We start from the raw sequence: 6,916 nt of genomic DNA on the forward strand, positions 1-6,916 counted from the left end.
TATCAAGCCATGATCAACTTCGTCAAAGGCTTTTGCAAAGTCGAGATATATCACATCAACATTTGAATGGTCAAGTAGCTGCTTCAGGACCCAGTCATAATGCTGCAAGAGCTGCGTGAAGCAGCTTCTACCTGGACGGAAACCATGCTGGGTCTCATTCAGCAAGTCATTTTCTTCTAGGAACGCAATCAATCTCCTTCTGACAATTAATTCCATGACTTTGCTAATATGTGAAGTCAGAGAGATGGGCCTGTAGTTCCCAGCCTCTGCTCTGCTTCCACCTTTATGGATAGGACATATGGTGCCTTCCTTCAGCTTTTTGGGAAGTTTACCATTTGCAAGGAAATATATATATATATATCAGGTCATTAAGAATGAAATGCGTGATTTTTATGCACCAAGTTTGACATTTGTTAACTCTAATGTTTTATCCTGACAATTCTTTGTTTTAGAACATTGAAGAGTTAAATCATCACTTTTCGAAATGCAATTCATGGTGTGAGCTTTCTCTTGTAAATCAATTTTTGTGAACCCATGGACAGATCAAAAATTCGTGTTGTTTATGAATATGAGTTCCGTCGTGGACCTAATGCATCCCAGACTGCTCGAAATATCAATGAGGTGTTTGGTGGAGATGTGGTGAATGAGAACACTGTATGTCAATGGTTTGAGAAGTTCCGGTTTGGTGACTTTATTCTTGAAAACCAGCCCCATGGTAGATCTGAGATCAAGGTGGATAATGAGGAGCTGGACATTCTAGTGGAAGCGGATACATCTCAACTATGCGTGAGTTAGCAGCAAGGTTTGATGTTTCGAATCCGGTTATATTTGACCATCTGAAACAAAACGGCAAGCTAAAAAGCTGGACAAGTTGGTACCACATGAACTGAACGACCATCGAATAACACGTCGTCTTGAATCTTGTTGTTCTTTGCTGTCACGGCATTAAAGCGAACCATTTTTGCGTCATGTTGTTGCGTGTGATGAAAAATGGATGCTTTTCAACAATAGAAAGCGTCCTGCATAGTGAGAGGATAGAGATGAAGTACCAAAGCACAATCCAAAAAAGAATATTCACCAATAAAAATAACGGTGTCTGTTTGGTGGTTCAGCGCTGGTGTCATCCACTACAGCTTCATGAGACCTGATAAGTCAATTACAGCGGATGTCTACATCAACCAATTTGATGAAATTGTGAATGAACAACCGAGATTGGTCAACAGAGAGGCCAATTCTCTTGCAATGCTCTATCATATGTTGCACAAAGAACGCTACTCAAGTTACAGGAACTGAACTTGGAAGTGCTCTGTCACCCACCATATTCACCAGACCTTGCACCAACTGACTATTACGTTTTCCAGGCATTAGACAACCTTTTGCCAAGAAAAAAACTTCAAATCTGAAGAAGATGCAAAAACAGCAAACAACCTTTCGGATTTCATCATCTCTTTCTCTCCAGAATTCTTCGCTGCTGGCATAAATAAGCTACCGATAAAATGGCAAAATTATGTTGATAATTATATTTTGCTGTGAATATCTTTTGATAAATATATTGTTGTATAGACTATAGAAAAATATCATTCAAAGAAGGGAGAATATTCGTCGTGTGATAAATGACACAATATAACGGTAACCATGTTCAATTAACTGACTGCACCTAACTCAACTACTTGAGGTGAACCAAAGGGCTATCAGTATGAAAGGCAGGGAAATAGAATCAGCTCTCTTAGAATCCTTGAGTCGTGGCACTCATTGGAGAGATTGGAGCAGATGGCGCAATGGGTTGATAAGGAATTTCTCCCTCCTGCCATACAGAAAGGTTTTGATTTTTGTTATTGGGATGGTACTGATGGTCACGCAGTTGTGGAAGTTGTATTTGTCGTTGTATTGCAAGAATTTGCTGGTGTATTGAAACGATTACGTAATTCCTTCTTTTTCTGTTTCTTATTCTCACTGTTGTTGATTTTTTCATAGTCAGTGTTGTTATCGTTGCTACTGCTGCTGTTGTTGTTATTGTTGTTGTTGTTGTTGTTCTTTTTGTTTAAGTTGGTGCTAATGGTGTCGGGATGGTAGTAGTGTTTTGGTTTAACATGCTGATGGCACTGTAAGAACAGCTCTAACAATTTGCGTTCTCACTCTCTGGTTTTCTACAGACGCCATGCTTAAAAAAATAGGCCGAAAGAAAATTTCACAAAAATCTTATTACATTGGAAAGAAAGAAAGAATAAATTAAAGAAGAAGAAGAAGAAGAAGAAGAAGAAGAAGAAGAAGAAGAAGAAGAAGAAGAAGAAGAAGAAGGTACGTTATCAAGTAGAGAATAATTTTGTAGGGAAACTGTACAAAAGTTTTCTTATTAAAACCTCTTCTAAATGTGACAGTCCCCAGGAATATAGCTTCAGATGGGACGTGAGAATAATGAGCAAAGTTCTAGACTTAGTATGCCAAGAGATAAAACCCTGAGGGGCTAATTGAGATTGAAACATTGAAACTAGTTTCAATTGTGCTAAAGTACTCAAGTTAGCCTTTGTTCACATGAATAATCTTGTGGTAGAGTGATCGATTAGATGTGAAGTATTGTAATGCTGAGACTCTTGTAGAGACCAATCTTTGAGTGACTGCTACAATCGCTGGCGGAGGTTTTTCTGTTTCTCTGTTAGACGTCCTCTAACGAACAGTGAAAATATATAGAATCAGGAGGGTTGGGGCGGTGGGCAGACATGCAGGCGCAGGATAGGGAAAAACTTTGAAATAGATTCATCATTCTCTGCTCAGTCGTAGACGTACATTAACATTAATTGCTTCACTGCCTACCGTAAATGTTGGTGTGTAAAAATGATATCAAAGGAAGATGAGTTTATTGACAGATCGACGCTTCGTAGAATCGCAACAAAAGAAGACATGAATGTTGTTAAGGTCTCAAATGAAACTGACGGCAAGTAAAAGGTCCAGCGGGAAAATATATAACGAGAATGTATGGTTGCCAAATAAAACTGGAATATTCATGTGTTTAGTAAGAACGACTCAGTAAAAGCAACAATAAATAAATAAATAATAAATAATAGAATAGACATTGTTGTTAATTTTATTCAGTTTTTACAAAGATAGTTGACGCATGTTCCTCTTGATGCCTTCGGTACAAACTTAATGTTGACACTGTTTATTGAATATTACTGATATAAAGACGTCATGTTCAACTGTTTTGTATGTACGGTTGCGTTTGGTGTTTTTCTCAAGTCTTTTGTGATTATCATGTTTTCTTGTTATGGTTGTTGTTATTGCTTCTGCTGCTGTTGTATTGTTGTTGTTGTTGTTTTGTTTCTGTTGTTGTTATTGCCGTTAGTGCTATTATTCATGTTGCCGTTGTTGTCTTTGTTTATTAAGTCGCATTCTGATGAAAGGAAAAGAAGTAGCAATAAATAAATAAACAAACAAAAATAAAAAAAAATCGATTGTTCTTTTGATGATGAGATCAGTGACAAGCAACTTAGAGAAAGTATCAATTGTAATAAGTCATCACATACTCATAGTCATACATCATTTGTAAGTGAGCCAACCGAGTGAGATTCTTTACGACGCCATGATCTACTAGAAATAAGAGCCAACCAAATATCCCTCAAATCCCACACTGCTGCCTTAAGAAGAGAAGTGCTCATTGAATAATTTGATAAAGGATACACCATTCATGAAAACATGACGAGGTGGTCACGATAAGAAAGCCTTTGATCGTAAATTTGTTGAAACAGCTGAACTGGGGATAAAAAAGAATAGGAATATCGACATTTGAATTAAGTCATCGCAAACACAGCAATTGTCATACTTCCCACGTTCATATAATTTATAACAAGTCATTTCTCTCTCTCCTCATCCCCCCCTCTCTCTCTCTATTCACACACACACACACACGTAAAGCATTTCTAATAAATCATCACGCGAACAGTATTAGGTACATTATATAAAAATAAAATAATTGAAATAAATACACTTCATAGAAAATAAAGAAATTTCTGACCGGAACTGAACGCAGGATTATATCAAAAGCAAGATAATAAAGAGTCAGAACATACTTAAAGTCCCGGAAACATCTTCAGAAAAAAATAATTAAGAAAAACTAAAGGCAAACGACTCAGAAAGTAATCGGTGCTATAGTTTTATGTGTACATGAGTTAAACAAATGGAGAAAATAACACATAATTAAAATGCATGGATTATTTACCTCATGTTATTTCAAGGAATGTCTAGATATTTCGATTGCTAAGCATTTTATCAATCACGGTTGCTTTAAAGACAAACCACCGGCTGTTGTCATCACTAGTGGTGGATATATAAACCGAATAAGAACGGACAAAGGAACGAAACTTCTACTTGTTCATTGCATCTATGCATGGAAACATGTTTTTATAAACATATATGCTTACGTGCATGATGCGTGAAATGATAAGAATCGACAGCGAACGATTTTCGATATATTACTCAGTCCTGTATGTCTCCCTTTATTCTGTATTTACGTTCATTAATGCTTTCATAATTGAATAAGTACATCATTTTCCCTATCAATGTGTACATTTCACATTTCTTTTAATCTTGCTATCGATATTCAAGGATGAAAAAGCCAATTGCAAAAGTAAATTCAATCAGATGAATTAGTGTGGTTTCACTTTGATGAATATCTATATAGGCATTGGCATTATTTTTAAACAGCAACACCACTAAAAAACGAATATCTTTTCTAAGTTGTAACCTTATGCATAGTAGATAACCGTATGTATAGTAGAAGGTACTTTTCCGAGTGAATTTCAAAGTTACTGAAACGATTTTCACATTCTGTGTGTTGGTTATTAAACTTTGCCTTCATCTCATGCTCTTACCACGAGTAAAACCAGAAAGTGGATGAGTTACACTAATCTGATATTCTGTACTTACGTTAGACAAGGGCAATTCATTCAGTAGAGAACTTCCATATTAAAAGTTTGTGGGAATCATCCTTAGCCAGAAGAGTTGCAGATGACCTGAACTAATAGTCTACGACAGTGGCCCTCAACTGGGTTGCACATGACCATGGGGTCCATATAAGATTTATGAGAGTCTATACCAGCAAAACAGTGACTTGGGGGTTCACGGTAATATTTTAGGGGTTAATGAAAAATGTTGGTCTAGATGTATTATTACAAGAAACAATTAGGTTTCTTTCTCTAAACATGTTTCCGGCCACTGAAACTTGGTCCCCTTTGCAATGCAATTGCAAGCCTACCACAAGTTAATGAGGAAAAAACAAAATAAGAATTTTGAAAGAAGTGTCTATAAAACTAGTTTATCAATATTGAATGGCAATAAAGGGTTCCACAGGTAGAAAAAAATATCGTTGAGGACCACTGGGCCACGGGGTTTGTGAACTGTCTTCTGATGCTACATGTGTAACTGCAAATATACTTGATGAACAAGCCAGCATGAAAGCCTCTAAGTGGTAACTCTGTTTCTTATAAAAATAACAGCCTCAAATTTCCTTGAAAACACCCACTACCGCCTTTAAAAAATTAGGTGATTGTAGCTCTCTCCATACGAAATGATTTTGGCTGGAAAACCTTTAATCATAGATCTGTTCGATCAACACTGACTTAGGATTAACCAATCACAAGTTGATCCTCACTTTAGTGCTGAATATATACCAAGCAACAAAATACTTGTTATCGTTTATCATTAGTTTTAGCTGTTGTAGATTAATCCACATAATAACAGATGTTAAATTCTAAAATCTAGAGGGAACAAAACAAATAAAGCAAATTCGCTCGAGAATTACTATACTTCTCCCATATTAACACAACAGCTAACATCGGAGAAACCTCAATGAGATGTTCCACACGTAGAAATGGCGGCCAAGTCTCTGTCAAATCATATCATACTCTCTTAAAAATGAACAGATTACAGAACTTTGTCCAATAAGTACTTTGTCACATACATTGACATACACCTGTGCACACATACGCATGTACGCGCGCGTGTGTATGCATGCACGTTCGTACGTACATACGCATGCACGCATGTTTGTTTGCATGTATGTATGTATGTATGTATGTATGTACTATGTATTTATCGTTGGAACATAATTTTGATATGTTTGCTTGATCAAGGTTGGTTTGGTGCTAAACGACAGCAGACTCTACCCCTCTACAACCAACAATTCCGCGTGTTCTTTCAATCTGTTGGAAATAGCAGCCAAACCACGTTAGAATTAAACACTGCCATCCTGAAAAAAAGTGAGGGTGAACACGTTAGTTGTGGATTCGTAGTACTTCGGAATAACGGAAAACCTTTGTTCAAGTCTCCTCGATCAGATCTGCGACGTATTTTACAATAACAACTAACATCACTGACTTGGGATTTTAATACATTGCCCATTTTAACACCCCTGCATTGTCATAAGGTGCACTTAGCGGAGAGAATCACTCTGTTTCAAGCATTCGGGTCAAATCCCGGTCTGAGAAAAACCTTCACCCTTTCCGCCAGCCAAATATCCAAGGTTTCTTCCATGGTAAAAAAAAAAATGACAACGAATATCTCGTCCACGTGATGACGTCGTGCAGATAATGATACAAGGCATCAATATGTCAACGGAGGGTTTAATATTCTCTAATGGAATAACAGCACATAATACATTAAAATGTTAAAAGAATAATTAAGTGAATCATATGTGTGTACATTTTCGTAACAATAGCTTTAGGTCACTGCAGTATTAAGTATTCCTTGTGGATTTAGCGATTGCATTAACTAAAGGTTTTGAAAGCCGCAGACACTCATATGCTCTTAGTCACTGGTGAAGAACTGCGTAATTTAATGTTATTGCTACTACACCTCTCTCTCTCTCTCTCTCTCTCTCTCTCTCTCTCTCTCTCACACACACACACACACACACACACACACA

General features: G+C 36.9%; 1 long non-coding RNA gene across 1 annotated transcript in view; it reads right to left on the minus strand.

The window, feature by feature from the left end:
- Positions 1-3,103: 3,103 nt before the first annotated feature.
- Positions 3,104-6,916, minus strand: part of LOC128248041 (uncharacterized) — a 5,517-nt gene continuing 1,704 nt past the window's right edge. Inside the window, exon 3 of the long non-coding RNA XR_008264315.1 lies at positions 3,104-3,388. This is a non-coding gene — a long non-coding RNA (uncharacterized LOC128248041). The remainder of the gene's footprint in view (positions 3,389-6,916) is intronic.

This window comes from Octopus bimaculoides, chromosome 6, assembly GCF_001194135.2.
Source record: "Octopus bimaculoides isolate UCB-OBI-ISO-001 chromosome 6, ASM119413v2, whole genome shotgun sequence".
NCBI lineage: Eukaryota > Metazoa > Mollusca > Cephalopoda > Octopoda > Octopodidae > Octopus > Octopus bimaculoides.